General features: G+C 47.2%; 1 protein-coding gene and 1 long non-coding RNA gene across 3 annotated transcripts in view; one reads left to right on the top strand and one right to left on the bottom strand.

Moving 5' to 3' along the window:
* The window catches only part of CAMK1D (calcium/calmodulin dependent protein kinase ID), a 391400-nt gene that overhangs the window by 199770 nt on the left and 170737 nt on the right, over window positions 1-20893 (bottom strand). The window lies entirely within an intron of this gene.
* On the top strand, window positions 4878-9265 carry LOC119056692 (uncharacterized). The gene is made up of 3 exons (XR_005083926.2): window positions 4878-5058; window positions 8471-8600; window positions 8717-9265. It is a non-coding gene; the product is annotated as an uncharacterized LOC119056692 (long non-coding RNA).

The following is a 20893-nucleotide window of genomic DNA, read 5'->3' as shown; positions in this document are numbered from 1 at the left end:
TTTGATGGTGGAAACATGGAAGGGGAAGCAAACAAAAATGCACAGAAAATACCAACTGATACAGGCAGGTAACATTTACTGAGTAGGCGTTTTATGGGTACTGATCCATATATTCTCACATAACCTTCAAAATAAGCACTAGCATTAGCCTCTTCAAACAGATGGAGCAACTGAGGCACGGAGATGTGAACTAATGTCATGGCTCAGTTTGTGACTAGCTGAAGCTCGACTGTGTATCCCGGCAGGCCTCAGACCCACCCCTCACCACCACGTAACGTCTGACCACTAGGTGTGGGCACCGCACTGGCCTTTTAAAGAGGAAGACAACCTCTTCCTTTAATGCTTCCTCCCACTCTTCTTCCAGGAAAGGAGAAGAGGTGAAACGTCAATTCACTTCCTCTAGTCAAAAGAGAAGAGCGAGATTCTACATTATTACTGAGTTTCAGATATTTCTTCTCCCTTTTGTCAGCGGTCAGCTGGAAAATCAAGAACTGGCCCAGTGAACAGGTGCATGAGAAGGCGCTCAACCTCTGTAGTCACAGGGAAATGCAAATCAAAGCCATAGCAGGCCAGCACCTCATGCCTGGTAGGATGGTTATCACCAAAATGATATGAGATAACAAATGCCCATAAGAATGTAAAGAAAGGGAGCCCTCATCCACTGTGGGTAGGAATGAGAAGTATTACAGCTACTGTGAAAAAGAGCATGCAGGTTGCTCAAAAATTAAAAATAGAACCACTACATGACCCTGAAATTACACTTCTGGGTATTTATCCAAAAGCACTGGAAGCGGGATCTCGGAGAAACATCTGCACCCCCATGTTCACTGCGACATGATTCACGACAGCCAAGACATAGACACAGTCTCAGTGTCACAGAGGAATGGATAAAGAAGGTGCAGTGGCCCTGACTGGTGTGACTCAGTGGGTTGGCTGTTGTCTGGCAAATCCAAAGGCAGCCAGCTTGATTCCCAGCCAGGGCACGTGCTTGGGCCGCGGGCCAGGTCCCCAGTTGCAGGTTTGTAGGAGGCAACCAATTGATGTTTCTCTCTCACACATCAATGTTTCTCTCCCCCCATTCCCTCTTTCTATAAATAAATAAACAAACAAATAAATAAATTCTTTTAAAAAAGATGTGGTGTATAAAGACAATGGAATACTATTCTTCAGTCATAAAAATGAAGGAAATCCTGTCATTTGCAAAAACATGGGTAAACCTTAAGGCCATTATGCTACATGAAGTCAGTCAGTCAGAAAAAGACAAATATTACATGATTCCATTTACGTGTGGAATCTAAAAAAGCTGCAATCACAGAAACAGAGACTGGAACGGTGGTTGCCAGCAGACTGTGGGTTAAAAGGGAAAATGTTGGTCACAGGGTGCAAATCCCGCATGTAAGATGGATGCTCCTCTAAGGTCCAGCAGGGCGACTGTAGCTGACGACACTGTGTCGCACACCTGAAAGGTGCTAAGAGAGTAGATCATTATTGTTCTCACCACCACCGCAACCTGTAAGCTATGTGAAGTCAAGTGTGTACGAACTAACCTTATTGTGGTAATCATTTTGCAATGCATATGAGTATCAAATCATTATACTGTACACGTTTTACTCAGCATCATATGTCAGTTACTATCTCAATAAAGCTGGGCAAAAACCATCAGGATGCTGCCAGCTGAAGTCCCTGCCTTGCATTTGGAGCCTTGTCCCCTGATGAGGATGGCCCCTGATTCCTGCAGCTCTCCAGCAGATCTTGCAGCCTAAGGCCTTATATACTGACTTTTCTGTCCTAGGAATCCCAGTGCAAGCTCAGCCGAGCATGCTGAGGGGCAAGGGCAGCATAGGACAGCATGGGAAAAGAGCTGAGCCTGCTCTCCACGAATTAGCCAGCATCCTGGTCTCTCTGGGACCTCAATTTTCTGCCTCTGACCCTAGTTCTATTATGGGCTGTGGTTCTATGAGGGGATATGGAGTACAGAGAAAGCAGTGGGTGCGGTGGAGTACCTGGATCTGAGTTCTAGTGGCCCCCTCCCCTCAAGGACCTTGGTCAGTCACCACCTCCCTGCTCAGCTGTGAAATGAGGATAAAGCACCTGCTTTGGCTCAAAGGAAAGAGCTACTCTGGTTGCTTGCACTCCGAGCTGGGTGGCTGAGACACAGGCAGAGGCAGAACACTTCCATCTGCCCTTCTCTCTGACCTCAGCCTGCCCCAGCAGCCAGGACACCGATGACATGTGTAGCGCCCAGTTCTGCCCCGTGGCCCCCAGCTCCCTGCTCTGGCCCAGAGCCCCACAGACCATCCGAGCATAGCTGCTGGCACCAGCCCCCTAGGCCTGGGCCCTGGGGAGACGCCGGGATGTTTACTTTTGGTTTCCCTATAACTCCTGTTTCCAAGAGCTCCCCTCCAAAGGGAAAGGGAGGGAGGTGGCCACAAATGGCCACATCCAAGGACAGCCCAGGCTGGAGCAGAGCTTTGGGCCACACAGGCGGCGGGCTCTGAGGGCTGGCCATGGCACATCTGCCATCCCCTCCCCTCCGGCATGCCCCACCTCACTCCTGAGAGCTCCCCTCTTTTGAATCAGCCCCCTTAAGGCAGTGAAGTAGAATCACAGTAAAAATTCTGCCTGGCACACAGAACAGGGGATGCAGAAGAGCTACCGAGGGTCAGGAGGACCCCTGAGTGGTCCCGAATGACCAGGTGCTAGGAAGGGGAGGAGATCTGGGGCAAAACCCTACTGACAAGTGGACTGGGTGAGTACATACCAATGCAAACACCACCTACTAGTGCCCGAGGCCAGTTCTGGCCCAGGGGCATGTGTCCGTCTGCCTCTGTCCCACCCGAACACACATACATACACACAGACGGGCAGACAGATACACCCCCAGCCTCTTCCCATCCTCTCCCCTACATTCAAAGCCCTGTGGCTCCCAGGGAAGGACCCTGACCTAGGAGTCAGGAGACCCAGGTTCCAGTTCCAGCTCCACCACTGCCTACTCTTACATCCTTCATCTGTCCAGCCCTCAGCTGTTTACTCTGTAAAATAAAAATATTGCACTGGATCAGTATTTCCCAAAGTATGTTTTTGCGGTTCGATGTTCAGGAAAAAAGATCGAGTGATCAGCTATGTTTGAAAACGTCTGGCATTACCAGCACAGGCACCCCCCTCCCCCATTTCTGGGGATCCATGTTGCAACTTGGAATCACACCCCTCACTTTGTCTCTATCCCTGGACACATGAGAGATGAACAATACACATTCCAACAGTTCCCTGGAACCTGAAACATTGAAAGTCATCCTTAGAAATGCACCGAGTATCACTTGCAAGTTACAGTTGATAAATTATTCTCAGGAATGAGCCAACTGGAGGTAAGAAAGGATGACCCTCGATTCCTGAGACCCTTTGAATAGCATCAAATAAGAGCCTCTGGAAGCTCCCCAGAGAAGGTAAACACGCGGATTATGCCTCAGGCGAGGCAGAAATTCAGATTCCTGTGTGCCAACACTGCTTGCAAGCCAAAGACGGACTATGCTATACATTTTCTCTCATTAGTTATGAATGCCTGTCAACTTCAAAGGTGCTGGCACTTGTACAAGCTCCAGTACCCAATTTCCACCAGCCTCAGGATTTTTACCTGAATTGTTTGCATAAAACCTATCTCATCACATTGTCTGTGTTGCCACATTTGTTTGCCCTGAAAAATGATTCTGTACACACACCTGGCTGGCTTGGGTGCTGAGAATTCAAAGATACACGAGAAATCATGCCAGGCCTTAGGAGATGAAGCTTCAACCTGAGAAGACAGATAGGTAAATAAGTATTTTTGATGGAAAGGGATCAGGTCTGCCATGATAAAGGCACTTAAAAATGCATGGGGGAGTCCAGGGAGGGACCCAAAGGCTCTGCCTGCAGACTTGGGTCCAGCTGCACCCAACAGCCACAAGTGGCTGGTTGTGAAGCAGAAATGAGTGATTCGGGCGAGTGAGAGCATCTAGACACAGCAAGGTCCTGCATAGTCCCAGAGACCTTTAAGTGCCTTGCATTTGGGGGGGAATGGTAAGTGGGAGTACGTCATAGGGAGGACGTGTGTTCAGGGGCTGGAGGAGGTGAAAGATGAGCCTGAGGAGATCATTCTGGGCCACATTCTCATGGTTGGCGTGTGAAGTTAAGGAGTTTGGTCTTTCTCCTGGACACAAAGGAGGAGCAAGCAGAGACTTGTGTTGAAGGGAGTGGCGTGATCAGGTCTGTTTGAGAAAAGCAAGTGGAAGAGGCATGAGAATGCGCTCAGACAGGTGCTAACCCATCCACCAGCGGTGCTCCTGGAAAAAGTTCCATGCAGGTAAAAATCTGAAAGGGAAATTGGAGGAGGGAAGGCAAGAAGGGCAGTTAGTGGAGCTATTTCAATCAATCAAACAAGAGATGATGGACATGGAGACTTAGATGGCAGACTAAAGATACATTTCAGAAGCAAGATGACCCAATGTGCAGGTAAAGGGGTGCACCGGTGGAGTGAAAAGCAGGGGAATGACTTTTTCACTTGAAAGTATCGAATGAGAGCCCTAGGTTTCTGGCTTCAACAACTGTACCATTGGTGTCCCCCATAAACTGAGATGACATTGCAGGAAAAGCCCATCTAGGTGGGGAATAAGGAATCTAGACATGTTGAGCTTACGGTAACTGCAGGAAATTTATTGGGAAATATCAAGCGAGCAGCAGTGAATGTGTGTGTTTTCCAGGAGAGAGATAGACTGGAGTGGTCATGCTGGTCCGTGCACGGATGGCCTCAACTCCTAGGCAGAACACGCCCGTTCAGTCTCCACCCGTCCGCGGGCCCAGAGCCAACACAGAGTCTGAGACGGATGATACAGGCACCCCGCGAACACGTGCCTACTAAATATTTGAAAAACGTGCATTCAAGAGAGGCATTTCTGGTGGCCCGGGAATCCACAGCGTAACATGGGCCTGCTGACCGGGACGGGGCAGCTGCCGCACTCATCTCCTGACCCAGAGTTCCCACGCCCTGCAATCTGTTCGGAAGATCGTCTGCTCTTGCACAACATCGTGAGTTTCTGTTCCCCAGCAATCTTTCTCTCATGGGTTGTTTCCACACCTTTCCTGGGTTGGAAGAGTAACTGGTTTAAGAGATTCCCATTACTGGTGAACTTCCTGTATAAGTGAAGTACATAAGAGATTGTGAATGAAGGTGACAAATGACCTGATAATGTAAACTATCTTACTGTAATCAGACTTTGCATTGGATAAAGAATTGATCTTATTTGAAGAAAAAAAAACAATTGCTGCAGAGGAGTATGGGAAAGCAGACAGGAACATTGGGGGAAGTTTGGTCAGTCACGAGACAGGCATTCTCTTAGTTCTGGAAGATTCTGAAGTTCTGCTTCCTCGAGTGGTCTCAGAACAGGGCCCTTGCTACGGGATCCCACGCCCTGGGCAGGACTCACGGGGAGGGGACTTCCTCCTGGTCTCTCCCAGGAGCCGAGCTCCGGGTCCACAGGAACCTGCCGGGCACCAGGGGAGCGGCAGGGAGTGCACCGGGTCGGGGGATTCTGTGGGTAAGAAGAAAGCCCTCCTAATGACCTGCAGTTGTGAGGTCAGCCTGCCTCTCTGAGGGCCCAACGGAGACTCCCCTGTAAGAAGAAGACATGTCACTTCATTCACCCGCCAGGCCAGAGACACGCAGGAAACTGAGAGCACGTGTCACTCCCATGTCTGCTCAGATAAGAAATGGTCAGAGCTGGAGGGAACACGATGTGTTGTCAGAGAGGAACTCACGCTGTTCACAGGATGCAACATGTTTGTGGGTGGAAGTTCATGTCGCCAACAACTGATAAAGCATTTCAAGATCTCTGAGCAAACAGCTTGTACGGTTAAGTGAACTAGAGGGAAACTTATTTTAATATTGGACATTTTGGTTGCTGAAAGGGAGAGAAAACTGCGTTTTACCAGATCAGTGTTTGTTAAACAAAGGGGCTTGGAATTTCCTTGGAGTCAAAACACAGGTTCCTTGACCCCGCTATATTTTGTTTTTAAAAAAATGTGAGTGGATTGAGGGGGCAGGGAGAACTTTTTCTAATTTTTGCCTTGAGTTACATAAAGTATTTGCATTCAAATGTAGGGTCCATCATTTCAGAAATCCCCTTGAGCTGAAGTCTCAAAGGAAATGTTCAGTCAGAACTGGGGGCACCTACCCAGCTGCCCACTTCAGCGGCAGGAACCTGGAGTCAAATCTACTTAAGGGAGGAGTAAGTATTTCTCCTCTCTTTTTTTCTAGATTGAGTATTTTTATAGTCTTCATTGCTATATATTTTCTTACAAATTAAGGCCACTTGTTTATAACGGGCTTTTTTTTTAACTTAATGTGTGTGTTCACACATCCTCTGGTTGATAATAAGGGATTGATACAATTTTGCATTAGTCCCATCTCTAGGTGCTCACACTGAGGAAGCCCCGAGCCCTCCCCCGAAGCCCGTCTGGGACAACATTAGTGCTTACGGGCAGGGGCGGTGTGTCTCCAACACCAAGAGCTCACATGTGCTCACATAAACTCTGCAGTCTCTTAACTGGACATGAGGCCAAAGGGCAGGCTTGCTCCCCGCCTCTTCTGATCCCGTTTCTGTCTGTACAATGTAACGGGCTTGTCCCGAAAGGGACACAGCAGGGAGGGAACACTGAAGTGGCACAGAGCAAAAAGGGTGGGCCTTTCCTTCTCGTCTTGTACACGCATTGGTCAAGATGAGTCCATCTTTGATGCCAATGCATCGCACAGCTGGGCGCAGTGCAGTTGTGGGATCTCCCAGGATCCAGCAAGTAAACGCCGACATCTTCTCCACCCCCACCCCCCCCCCCGCACCATCAGCACTGCAGGCTCCCGGCAACCACCGTTACTGAACCAGAACCTGGAGGCAGCAGCGTCCGCCTGAGTTGACCGAGTCTCTCCCATCAACCTTCAAAACAGGGCAGGGGTAGGAGGCCCTTCCCTTTCTATCACTCTAACCCAAAATCTGACCCATAATTTCACAACTCAAGAAAACAGAATGACCGATCCAAGTAACCTAAAAAAGATACTAACGCCCTGGCCGGGTGATCCAGTCGGTTGGAGTGCCTTTCTGTACACCGAAAGGTTGTGGGTTCGATCCCCAGTTGGGGAGGGTACAAGGGGCAACCAGTGATGTTTCTCTCTCTTTCTCTCTATTTCCCCCCTTTTTCTCTCTCTAACATCAACAAAAATATATCCTCAGGTGAGGATTTAAAAAAAAGGATACCAAGTCACCACTGTGGCTTCATACTGATGATAAACACTATCAGTCACACAACCACGTGGACCCGAACAGTCCGCAGACTCACCTGTCACCTTCCCTAACTTATGGGGAGACTGGATCCCCTTTCCCAGTTGTATGACTGTCTGTGCATCCTTTTGAATTACTAAGCTACTTTGCTGATTCCAAAATAGTTGCCCTCTCTACCCTCTCCTTATTCAATTCCCACCCCAAATACAAAGATTATATCATATCACACATTGAGATACTTCGATCCTTGTAGACCTAACAAAAATAGATTTGCTATATCCAGGCATCACATATATAGCAGACAGCAAGCCACTCACTAAATGATTAACCTGCCTTTGGTTTAATTCTGTGTCCAGGCAGGACAGGGCAGGCTCCGGGTTGCAGAGGTTCAAGAGATAACCTAAATCAAAGATAGTTTTAGGAGCTCATCAGTACAGAATCTTCCCTCTCCTCCAGACCTCCCATCTTGCCTGCATCCCTACAGCCCGGGAGGTATTACAGAGATCATGTACATTCAGGTTGCATGATGACAATAATCATTTACCAGAATTTATGGCAGATTCAAAAGGAGCACCCAGGGATCTGATTCCTCCTTGGGGTGCCCTAACTCTCAGGAGGTAGACTAGCTCAAAACACACTCTGTTTCTTTTGAAAACATGTATGCTTCCTGGGATATGTAAAAAAAGGGCCTCCTGACACATAGTAGGTACTAAGGAAATACCAGTTAAAACTATTCTGGATCTCTGGGTCCTTTGTTCTCCTTGGTCCACTGTTTCAACAAGGCTTTTTATGGGCTAAATAGGTGCATCGTTCATGTTTTATCACACCGGAGAGGCGCTGTAGGAAATGAAACTCTCTTGGGCTGAAGTAGGAACCCACACATAATCACACGCTCTGAGCAGATGCTCTACCATGATGTCCTGCCATTGATGCACAGGAATAATAGAAAAGCAATCAAATATCCTTAAGTATTTTCATTGTCCCAGCAGGGACCTAGTTCAGCTACTGCTTTCGTGTGGCGACACTGAGAATCGAGGCACAAACAAGGCCTTTCTAAATCCAGTAAGTGATTACCCTTCACTGAAGAAAGTGACTGGAGTGCTTGCACAGAAAAATGTTCTGTAACTTATAAACTTATGTGTTTCACGGCACTGTCTGTTTTGATGTAGACTCTTCAATGACTGAGATTCGAGTGTGCTTTCTCCTCTGTTGCACCTGGCACAGTAGCATAGGCACTTGGCACAAGCAAATTGGGGGGCCATTGCTTGACAAGGATGCCAACACTGACCTCATGTCCAGGTAAGGGTCCCAGATGTGTTGAGAGTAGAATACCCCTCCCAGAGATTGGGTCAGAGCATAGATAGAGCCCCCAAGCTTGCATCAGCAAGTAACAAACTTCCTTCGCCTTTGGATAGAGAGTGAACACCAATGGCAGGTGGTGAAGACAGTCCTCTGGGCAGCCCGGAGGAACCAGCAAGGTGATACAGAAGAATTCACCAAGGACATGAATGAGGCGATAACACTGAAATGGCTACAATTCACAGGAGGGAGCCTGCTCTCTCCACACGCCATCACCCAGAAAACCCCTGTGATGCAGACGTTCTTCTCTGTCGGGAGAAAGGCACCTGCCTCTGCTCGGGTTGTTGGGTCATAAATCTCCTCCTTCTGCGGCAGCTTTGGAGCCGCCCCCTCAGTCACTGAAGGGCCTCCCAGAAAGGGAAGTCCTGTTCCCTCCAGATGGAAACCGCATCTGTGGGAGGAGTCTTTTAACCCAGAAGGCCAACGACCATGAGTTAGCAGAGCTGTGAACTGTAGGACCCCCTGGAGAATGCCCTGGCCTCCATTCCTGGAAGTTCAAAGCCGAATTTCCTGAGCCGGAACCTCGTCACAGCTGAGTTCAGTTCTTAAAGGGTTGACAAGTGTTTCAGCAACCCTGAAGGGCCTTTCAGATTCTGCTTAGCACCCTGCATTCAGGCAATTAAAAGCAGTTGCCACGGAACCCAAGTGTGATCTGCAAATGTGGTTTTTTCCTCTTTTCTTTTTTTTTCCCAAACAGACATCATTCTCCCCACTGCTTGCGACTGGCAAGGGCAGAAGTGCTGAGCTTCCCCTGAGGCTGAGAGGTCCCACAGGGCAGAAGCTGTGTGTTGATAATCCAATCTCCCTGCTGACAGGGACATTGTAGGGGCCCACTGACTGCTGAAAAAATTCAATCCAAACTCCGCAAATAACTTCAGAGCTTCATCGAAGCATTTATCCTCAGTGTCCTAGGTTTACTAAAGTACTCGCAGGAAAGAAAATACTCTGCTTTCCTCTACCAATGAGGAAGTTAATAGAGATAGATAAAAGAGACACAAGAAAAATGCAAAGAAAAGAAAAGGAAAACAAAATTCCAGGTTTGAAAACACAGTGGGACAGGTGGCCTTTGGGGCATGGAGGACGGGATCAACCCGAACTGTGAGTGAACTCCGGATGCCACCACAGGACGTCAGCATCAGAATCTCTGAGGATAAGGACCTAAACGTCTTTGTTTTTAAACACGCTCCCCTCCCGGTTTCTAAGTTTGAGCAACACTCATCTCCAGAGGGAGGTTATACCTAGGACTAGCTCAAACCAGGAGCTCTGGGAATAAATTCAGCCCTTCCCCCCAATTTCCCCACACTCTCCTCACTCCCCGTCCCCCTCTTCCTTGGTCTTACCAGGCCGTCTCCCTGTTTAGGACCGCGGCTCCTCCTCTCCAGCCCTTCGCAGGGCATCTGTCTCAGGCCCATGTGTGAGGAGGGGGCCCAACACAGACCACATTCCCCAGACTCCCCTGATTCTCGGGGGGTGCTGAGCCTTGGCAGAACAGGGCAGGCAGGCATGAGACTACACCCGTCATGCAGGTATTAGAGGTCCTGGATTTTCCCCAAACTGGCTACATGATTCACAGAGTCCAAAACAAAGTAAAACTGCCCTTGTTCAATAAGCAGGGAGATTTGGAGGTGGGGCCTTTGGAGGAAGGGGGGGGTGCATAGTTTTAGATAAGGTCACGAGGATAGGGCCCCATGAAGAGATCAGGGCCTTCGTAAGATGAGGAAGAGACAAGAGCTCTCTCTCTCCGGCATTTGAGGACACAATGAGAAGGCTGCTGTCTGAAAGTCGAAAAGAGAGTTAGACACCAGAAGCTGAATCTGCTGGCACCTTGACCTTGGACTTCCCAAGCCTCCATAATCATGAGGGATACATGTCTATGGTATTTTGCTACAACAGCCCCAACTGACTAACAAACCCTGCGTTACTCATTTTGTGCTTAAACAAGAGTCTGCTTTCTGCATTTGAATCCTGACAAGTATATGGAAAGTCCTCTCTTAATGTTGTCAGTGGGTGCTTGGAAACTGCAACTTTAAGCAAAACAAAGTATAATGAAAACAATTTTACCATAGGCTGATAGAAACAAAAATTAAATTCCTACAGCACATTTCTGGTCACAAAAATATCAACACACTTCTAAATCACCAAAACACTTCTGATATTAAACATTAAGTTGTGAGCTACATGTACATTTAAGAAAGATGAACAAAAACAAGTGAGACAATGATTTTCTAACACGCCGATTCCAGTTCAGGGTGACAGGGAGTCACAGACTATCCTACTGGTCCTGGTGGCTCAGGGAACAAGGCAGGACCCCACCCCAACGGGTCTCCCTTCCATCGCAGGGCCACTCACACAGGGACACTGAAGCCACGCCGGTTCGCCTCACATGCACACCCCTGGGATGTGGGAGCGAACCAGAGTCCTCAGAGAAAACCCACACAGACGCGGGGAGAACGTGCCAACTCCACACAGAAAGTGGTCCTGGCCAGAAGTCAATTTTTTTCCTCATCAACATTATAATGAAACAACATTGAACAAACACCATTATTCAAGGGCCTACTCTTTCCTATTCTCCTCCCACCGCCCTCGGTCCTGGGCCCCTGGGCACGGCCGCAGTGCAGCTGCCTTGCTGGTCAGTTATGTCCTGGAGCCTCTCAAACACAGCAGGCGCGTGAGGACAAGAGCCACAGGTTCAGCCTCCTGGAAATGAAAGGTTTTTACCAGGAAAGCCTGTGGACAACCTGCTTATAACCTAAACTAGCCTTTAAAAGTTCCTGGTCATGGGAAACATTTCTGCATCTGACACTTTGGGAAACGCCCGAGTTCAGTGACTCCCTGAAAATGAGAAGAGCAAAAAAACGCAGAGTCCATCATCGCTGACTTCATTGGTGGGTGGTTCCACCTCCCCTCCAGCTCCTGCCTCTGTGGGTTGGCAGCCTGGACTGCAAGGCAGTCATAGGCAAAAAAAAACAACAACTGGGATTAGCATGTCCCTAAGTGTCACTTCAAAATTAGTTGCCTATAAAAACAAGGATTACACCTACAGACTTAAGCATGGCTGAGCAAAACAAACTTGTTTGGTTATTAAAAAAATCATTACATCTTGAAATGTTTGGAGTAGAGTTGCTAGGCGGTGGCCGTTGTTTTATTTTTTTCTGTCCCCTTCCTCCCAAATCACATTAATGACGTTTTGACCCGGCCAAGGCTCCTCCCTGTAATATGAACACCATTGGGCTCACGGCATGAGTTCACCTCTCATAACATCACACACAAAACTTCACTCCTATGTTTTAATCAGAGAAGAGATTGCAAATTCCCACCTAGTACGACAACCGCCCAACCAAAGTAATTACCAGCCGAGTAGCCCAAGCTTGGGAAGACAGACAGATCCTGCAGATCTAGATTTGGGGTGAGAAGGGGATAAAGTCTAAAGACTACAAGGACTTTATTTTAAAGAAATATTCAGAGCTAGAAGATGAGGAAAAGTTTTGGCAAGCTGATTAGGTATAGAGGTAAAAGACAGAAGGCAGTTTCAATGCCTGTTGCATTTCCACTTCATTCATTCATTTATTCACTCATTCAATAAATGTTTATTGAGTGCCTTCTATGTGCCTAGTACTATGCTTGTCCTGTAGATGCAGAAATACATACCAGTCAGGCCTGGTGTTTAACAAGCTTCAGTCCAAAGGGAGACAGATAATAAACAAATAAACACATAATCATATAGTGTAGAAACACTACATAGTAATCTAAAATGGGTTTGGTAAATTGCTGCCAGAGGTCCACTACTTGTTTTTGCATATAAAGTTTTATTGGAATGCAGTTCGCCCACTCATTTACGCAATGTCTATTGCTACCCTTGCATTATACCAGCAGACTGGCGTAGTCACCTGTATGGCCTGCAAAGTCTAAAACATTTACTAATGGGCACTTCACAGAAGATGTTTACTGACGTCTGGTATAAGATAATAAAATGGAGGCCCTAATTTAGGCTGGAGTTTTGGAAGGTTTCCTGGAGGAAGTGATGTTTAAGAAGCAACCGAACGATGAGGAGAAATAAGCCTGGCAGAAAGAAGAGAGAGGTTTCCAGCGGAAGGAACTCTGTGGGTGAACAGCAAAGGTGGGAAAGTGCTGGGCGTGTGAAGGTGTGTCAGGGGCGAAGCAAACATGATGGAGAGACAGTAGCAGCTCCAGGATTCCCACCGATACAGTAGCGGTAGCTGCAGGAGTGCCAGCAGTGGCCAGTAGACACTGAGTGACAACTACGGGCCAGGCTATGTTCTAAGTAAGTGTTACATACATTAACACTCTGTTCCTTAAAGGGCCTCCTGGGTTCGGTATGTTTAGAAATGATGGGCTTGCCACTACATCTGCATAACACTTCACTTAATGTTGAGAAGATGTCAGCTGTCACATGAGAAAACCTAGGGGGTGGGGCTGGGCTGACAGACCCTTGGGAGGACCAGGTCCCTGCCCACTCACCCCAACAAGGTGGCACCCTGGCAATGCCACTTTGCAGAGCGAACTGACATCTACCATGGTTCCTAAAACAAGGCAATTTCACCCCTTCAATTAGGTCAATTACATACTAACATTCAAAAGAAAGATACATCTTGGCTGGTAAATTATGAACCCTATGGGAGATTTCAGACCTTAACTCTATACTGGGAAATACTGGAGAGTAAGAAAATTCTAATGCTCACAATAAGAGAAAAGGATAGATCCCAGAAAAGAAAAGAACAGATGACAGCTAACGTTATTCTCCTTGCCAAATTCTGGAGAGATTATTAAGTGGGAGTTCTATGAACATTCAGAAAACATTGACATGATGACTCCGAGCTGCTCCAGTCCTCTCCTGGCAGGTTACCCGGTTGACGGGGCAGAAAAGGGCACTGAGAGGGTCTGTTAAGTTCAAGCAGGGTATCGACCAAGAGTTTTTCATATATCCTGTTGATAAGGGGGAGACAATGGGAATTTTTAAGGTGCCACGGTGCAGAGGTACCGCTGTCTGCACACTGTCACACCAGAGAGAACCCTCACTGAGGTCGGCAGGGCTGGTCTTTGTGGCTCCCCCTCCAGGGGACTGAAGCACACCCACAGGAGAACAAGCAAGGGCTATGTACTCAGAGCTTACTAGGGCAAGAGAGTTGGCGAGCAACAACTGCATTTGGCAGAGACTCAAAGATAGGCAGAAGGGTGGGAAAGCTCTGTAGTAAAAAAGGGGGGAGGTTGTTGGCATAGGGAAAGCAGAAGGCGGTGCCTACTAGAAGCTAGCACCCCTGTGGTTGGTTTGGAGAACATGCTGGGCTTTATCAGGCTGCTCCTAAGTTGGAAACAAAGATAAAAATTAGCCAAGTGTCAGCAACTGATCGAGTCCTGGCTAAGTAGGGCCAACTGCCACAGGGGTTACTGTTTGGATCCCCGGACTGGTTGCTGAAATTGGGGGTCAGAGCCCTAGTGTAACACAGGGCCAGGCCACTGTCCATCTGCACAGTCAGTCTCCCACCGAGCACTGTTCTGTGTCCAACATGGGAGAACAGGTGTTCAGGTCCGTTGCCTTGAAAGTGGCACAAAGAACTTTTAGAAAGTAGAGAAAACTAAGCAATTAATTAGCCCCAAATTTGGAGGTGATGAAATTAAAAATCAATGAAATGTCCGTTCCAAGGAAAATCAGGGGCATAAAGATGGATGAAATTTAAATGTACTATAATAGGTAGTTAAACAACTGTCAGCAATGTCAGTTTATATGGGCTAATCAATGTATTAGAAGGTGGATGGCTGAGTCACCTACCGCTAGCTCTGGGGCTTTGGGCAAGTCATTTGATCTCTATCAGCTGTAATTGCTCATTTGTAAAATAAACAGGTTAATCTGAAATCTCTCAGATCCTTTCTGCTTATACAATTTTATGGTTCTGTGATTCTGATCTTTTATTCTCCATGTGGCAGCTTTATGTTTGCCCAGTTAGATATATTAATTCATTAGTAGCTGAATTTGCAAAGCAAAACAAACACCTCCATGTTTTGTGGCAGTACATTCACAGAACAAAAATTATGTAACAATAACTATGAATTAAGCACTCTCCTAGGAGAAAAGCAACCCAGAGCTGAAGGACTAGAGTTGAGAAGCAAGAAATATGCACACAATTAAGCAAGAAACAAAATATCCCGTGACTTAAAATGATACAGAAAGTGCTACAAAACATGACAAGTATATTGAATATTCTGAATGGCTTGCTAAAGGTTGTCAAAAGAATGATCAGCTAGTGACTGTATTTTTAGCACATTGCAATTTGCAAAAAGTTTCCATTTGCTTCAAGTTCCACAAGCTCCCATTTCCCTTCTCCCTGGCTTTGGAGTGTAGCGTGTGAGAGGTATACTTAGCAGGTATCTACTGCAGTGGGCATTTAAAAGGAGAGTTACGCCAGAATACGGACAGCTCCACACTTTACAGGATATTCTGGCCAGAGAAATCCCCATCATAGAAATCACTAAATAAGTTCAATGGTGGGCCCAAATGTTGCATGATGCTGCTCTTCTTTCAAGTCCCTGTTCCTAGGAAGTGGTAAATGCTGAAAACTGCCATTTCCTGCTGCCCTTCACCCCCATCTGAAGCTACTGTCAATGTTGGAGGGGAGGATGTTAAAAGATGCAGTCTCACAACATGAAAATGCCTCACATTTTCACTGGCGAGAGAGGGGTTAGGGGGGATTTCTCACTTGCCCCTTCCTGGCTGGGAAGCCTCATTTTCGAGGCTTGCAGCTCTGTGGCTGCCATTTGAACCTGATTGCATTTGCTCCAATTTAAGAGAAACACGCAAAGCCAAACCCAAAGTATGTTTTGCCCATGAAGCACAGCCAGTGCCTGCATACACAAGTCAGCCTCTCTTGACACCCAAACAATTCTGGCTTACGTTGTATAGTCTGTTCCCCAAGGGAGGGGGACAAATACAGAAAGAAACCCTTTAAATTGACACAAGTCTCTGAAGTGTAATGTAGAACATAAAGTAACTTCTTGATATACAGCTGAAAATGGCAAACTGGTTGCCTTTTTTGGGTATGCCCAGCTCAGTGGAAATGCTTTCTTGCTCTGTACTTCCACTCCAGGGTGGGAAAGAGTTGAGCAGGTGCAAGGGGAGGGGAGGGTGCTGACCTGCAAGCAGGAAACAGGAAGTTATGGGAGATCAGTGGCCCCTGGTTTGTCAATTACCAAAAAACAAGCAGCCAAAGACTGACTCAGTATGTACTGACTCCCATGGGGGATTTGGAGGTTCCACCTAATATTTATTGTTAATTATGGTAAATCCCCAAAACAATTAGCAGGCACTTTTTGAGAGGAGGGGTTCTCTTTGCTTCTCTGCAAACTCTCATGGGTGTGTCTCCTATTTAAATGCTCTGACTAAAAGCCCTTGGGGATGATGCTAAGTAGTAGTCCGGGTGTCTAATCATTATTCTTAACACATGCAGAATCTTCAGGTGGCCAAGCCAGCTCTGGGATTCTCTCAACCCAGTTACCATGGCACACGCCAGGCTGAGTTCTGCGCCTTGCAAGCTGTCACCTGCATGTCAGACACAAAGGGACAAAAGGCAGCTGCAGTCTCCAAGTGCCCTGAGAATTGCAATAAGTACTGAACTACCCATATTTTTTCATTCCCCTTGTAATATTCACATACTTTATACTGAGTTGATATAAACTAATTCATTTCAACATTACTCAGATGAGAGCTCCTTTTCTTAATACTCATGTTCTCCTGCAAAGTTCCACATGAAAACAGCCTTGTAAGAAACAACGAAGGAAGTCACTGTTTAAAACAGCCTGAAGGCACATTCTTCAATAATACAGTTGACCCTTGAACAGAGAGTTTTGAACTCTGTGAGTCCACTGACATGGCTGCTTTTCAATAAACACTTCTCAATGTATTTTCTCTTACTTAAAATTGTTCTTAATAACATGTTCCTTGCCCCAGTTTACTTTATACTAAGAACACAGTATATAACACATACAATGTACAAAATATGTGTTATTGGACTGTTTATGTTATCAGTAAGGCTTCCAGTGTCATCAGCCGGCTTGTTAGCAGAGATGTTTTGGAGGAGTCGGAAGTTAAACGTGGAGTCTCAGTGGCCCTGGGGTCGGTGCCCCGACCCTGCGCTGGTTGGCTCGGCTGTGACATCCTCTCCTTAGCACGCTCCTCACGTACCCGGGGTTCACTGACAACGGGGTCATAACAAAAAAATCCACAGAGATGCTAAGGCAAACTCGAATATTCTCTCTTGAACACCAAATAAGAAAAGGAAGGTAAAAATATTTTTGTAATATAATATGCAAAGGCGAACTGCTATATTACAAGGAGACCCTGAATTCCACGGCAGCCTCACCAGGCACTCTGCCTGCACATTCCTCTGGGGCCCTCACTGCCACTTCCCCCTGTGTTCATGAGTCTGGCCCAGGGGTTCTCACACCTGGCCCCACATCAGAGCCACCTGATGTAAAAAACAAACTCATGTCTAGACCCCAGGCCAAGAGATTCTGATTTAATTGATCTGGAATAGGCCCTGGTGGGGGGATGTTTGTTTTTCATTTCAATTTACTGATTTTTTTAGAGAGAGAGATGAAGGGAAAGAGGAAGAGAGAGAAACACTGATTTGTTGTTCCACTTATTTATGCATTCATTGGTTGCTTCTTGTACGGGCCCTGACCAAGATATTGAACCCACAACCTTGGTATATCGGGACGACACTCTAACCAACCGAGCTACCTGGCCAGGGCAGGCCCTGGCAGTTCTAACGTGCAGCCAGAGACCAGAACCCGAGGCTGTAACCAAAGCCAGTACGCCGCTGCCGTCCGTCACCCAACCCTGCATCCGTGCAGACAGCCAGAAAGCCAACAGGCTGCTAGCTCCAAATCTCCAGAATTTTGTGTACGGGACATCAATAGAGGGGCTCTAAACTGTTGTTCGCTCCTGCTTATTTTAGAAGTCACAGTGTATTTTAGGAAAGTGGTTGTGGGCTGGCTACTCTTCAGTTGTTGCTTATGAGTTTTAGGTTATTTACCATAACAACCTCTCTCAACATTGCAGGGAAGACTGTTTTCCTTTATTTTTTTTTATTTTTATTTTTTTTTTAAATTTTATTTAGTTATTTTTCAAGTACAGTTTTTTGTCTATTTTTCCCATCCCAGCCTCCCCTGCCCCTTGCTCCCCACCTCCCTCCCATTTCCTCCCCCCCCCCTTAGTTCTCGTCCCTGTGTCCTTCCTATTTGTTCCTCCAAATCCCTCCCCCTTTTTCCCCTTAACTTCCCTTCCTTCTCCCCTCTGGTCACTATCCCCTTGTTCTCTATTTCAGTGGAAGACTGTTTTCCTTTAAAAGGAGAGGACTAGACAATTCACAGAAAAGGCGGCTGAAGCCAAGAGTGAATGAAATGGAAACAACTAAAGATAAGATGTTCTAAGGGCGAGGAAACCAGGAAAACTCCGGGTCCAAATTTTCCTGTAAGAGATAAGGTGAAGACCAGCCTCTGCTAGTAGGTTAGGGAGCTGGCCAGCCAGCAGCCTGTCTGTGACTCATGTTCCTTATCAGTAAAACCGCAGAACTGACTCAGAGGCAAAGTTCCCAAACGCCACTCTGGGGACAGTGCCAGGCAGGTTCTCACCGGCCAGGGGTGGCAGCAGAGGAGATAAGTACTATAAGAAAGGCAGGGTTTGGGGGCTGTGTTTTCATTTTTTGACTAGAAGACTGTTCTTCATTCTGAGACTCCATCTTCCCTGCACTTTTGTGTGATACTAAAGTTTATGTTTTGTGTGAACTGACTTTCCCAATAGCTTTAGTTGGTGCAGAGGTGTGTACACAGAACAGCTGCTCAATGAACATCCCCAAACTGAACAGGAAGCTCTGGTGAAAGCTCTTGTGAGAGGCACCGAGTACTTTTTTTTACCCAGGAAGAGTAGCGATAACGCCCTTTGGCAACCGGAGATTGATTAGTTCTTCAAAGAAGTGTGATACCCTTGCTTTATTCATGGTACACAGGGTGGGGCAAAAGGAGGTTTACAGTTGTGAGTACACAAAACAGAGTTTACTCTTGTACAATTATTTACTGATTCTTGTATTTTCCATAGGAACCACTGTAAACCTACTTTTGCCCCTCCCTGTATTTTAGTGGTTATCGGCCGTTGTGAAGGTGAGTGAAGGAGAAAACCCACTTTTTCCAGCGTATGGGTGCATCCCTTCTGCGTTCTGACATTGACACATCTACTGAAGATTGTGAGAAACACGGCAGAGGAAAGGACAAGATCTGGCCTGAAAAGTGAAGTTACTCTGTGGTGTCCATCACCCAGTACATGGGGTGGGGCCCTCCAGGGACAGGACAGTGAGAGTGTGGACGTGGACAAGGGAAGGCTGGAGAGGAAACTGGACCTTCCTTTCTTGGCCTAGATGTTCAGGAGTCTGTAGACCCAGGATTTTCCTTGCAGATGGCAGGTGAGAGATGGTGGAAGCACCCTAGGTACTGGGGTTGCCAGATGGACCCACTGAACAGACCCCTGGGCTATCAATAGCAAAATACGCCCCTTGAAAGACATGGGCATCTTGATTTTCCCTTGTAATATCTCAGCTTTTGGTGTTCTCAGCACCTTAGGCAACCAGAGATGGTCCTGTTCCTCAGCAGGAAACACTGAGCACAGGCTACTCCTGGAGCTGCGGGGGAGGCTGGAGTCAGGCCTTTCTCTGGAGCAGGCATTGTCCTTAACAAAAGGTCAGACCTCCTAACCATGTATGGTGAACTGTCACTGCACCCCTTCTTTTGCAGGCTTCACTGCTTTATTGAAACATCTCAAATTTTCAAATATATAGTTGGTCTTACTTTCATCATCTTGGGCTCTTTTGTCTACCACTTAGAGTCCCTGCAGATGGCGCCCATCAGGGGGACTCCAGCTTCCTGGGGCCCTGGCCCTGTACCACATTCACCATCCCACAGAACATAAGAACCTAGAGGGTGGCTTTCTCAAAAGGAGACCAGTTTCATGCCCTGGTTGGTGTAACTCCGTCGATTGAGTGTGGGCCCATGAACCAAAGGATTGCCGGTTCACTTCCCAGTCAGGGCACATGCCTGGGTTGCAGGCCAGGTCCTCAGTTTGGGGCATGCGAGAGGCAACCACAAGCTGAGGTTTCTCTCCTCTTTTCTCCTTCCCTTTCCCTCTCTAAAAAATGAATAAGTAAATAAATAAGAACGGTCTCTATCCTCAAGGGGGCCCCTCCTCTGGGAACAGCTCTAAGGGAGTTAAGCGTCTGGTGGACAGTGAGCACTCTATGGCAGAAGGGCAGTGTGGAGCCCTGGCTTATTGCTGCAGCCCTGCCAAATGCCGCCCCAGGCAACTTCTGGGTAGGACCAGGCTTCCTAAGGAAGTATGGACACCAGAGTGTACAGGCCATGCAACTGTCCCATGTCCTCATGTGTAGTCAGCTCCATTGGATTCACAACTGCCTGAGCATTTCGCAAAGGATATAAAATGGTTACACACAAAAGCAAGTCTTTTTTTGCTACAAGTCAACCATCGGGATGTTCTGCACCTCTTTGGGAGCTGAGTTCCTCCTGGATGAGTCACCCTGTGCGGGGAAGCATGAGTTGACAACTTAAACTTTAAGCTGGATAAGTTTATACACCTCTGTTGTGGTAGCAGAAACAGTCTGCTTCAGAGGGATAAAAGTATGCGTCTTTGACTCCCTGGTTTTCACTGAGCGGGAGCACACCGTGGAGAACCCCCACAGGCGGCAGCTGTTAGTGGGATGCTGAGGTCACAAGGAGACTCCCTTTTCTGGGCACAGCTCCTGAAATACCAAGATGGGTCCCCAAGGGCCACAGTCATGCCATGTGAGCCTGACCTTATCTGCCTACTCCAAGAATAACTCTTGACCCAAGACAGGTGAATACTGTCCTAGGAATCTGAACTCTGAAAAAGGAGGGAGGGAGGGTAGAAGGGGGGAGAGAGAGATGAGAAAAGCGAGACTTGAGAATGAGAGGGGTGAGAGAAAGAGAGAGAGGCAGACAGACAGACAGACAGAGAAGTGGGGAAGACAGTGCTGAGTTATACCAATGGCTACACCCCAGAAAGAACCGTGGATTCCTAGGATGACATTCTAGGAACAGACAAGATTGCCTCTGTAGGAAAATCTTGGTTGTTCATTTTTCCCTTTGATTAGCTAAGATAAACCAGCACCATCCTAATAAACATCTCTTGCTTAAGC

Source organism: Artibeus jamaicensis, unplaced genomic scaffold (genome assembly GCF_021234435.1).
Source record: "Artibeus jamaicensis isolate MK-2021 breed Jamaican fruit bat unplaced genomic scaffold, CSHL_Jam_final contig_426, whole genome shotgun sequence".
Lineage (NCBI taxonomy): Eukaryota > Metazoa > Chordata > Mammalia > Chiroptera > Phyllostomidae > Artibeus > Artibeus jamaicensis.
This window is presented reverse-complemented; position numbering and strand designations above follow the sequence as displayed.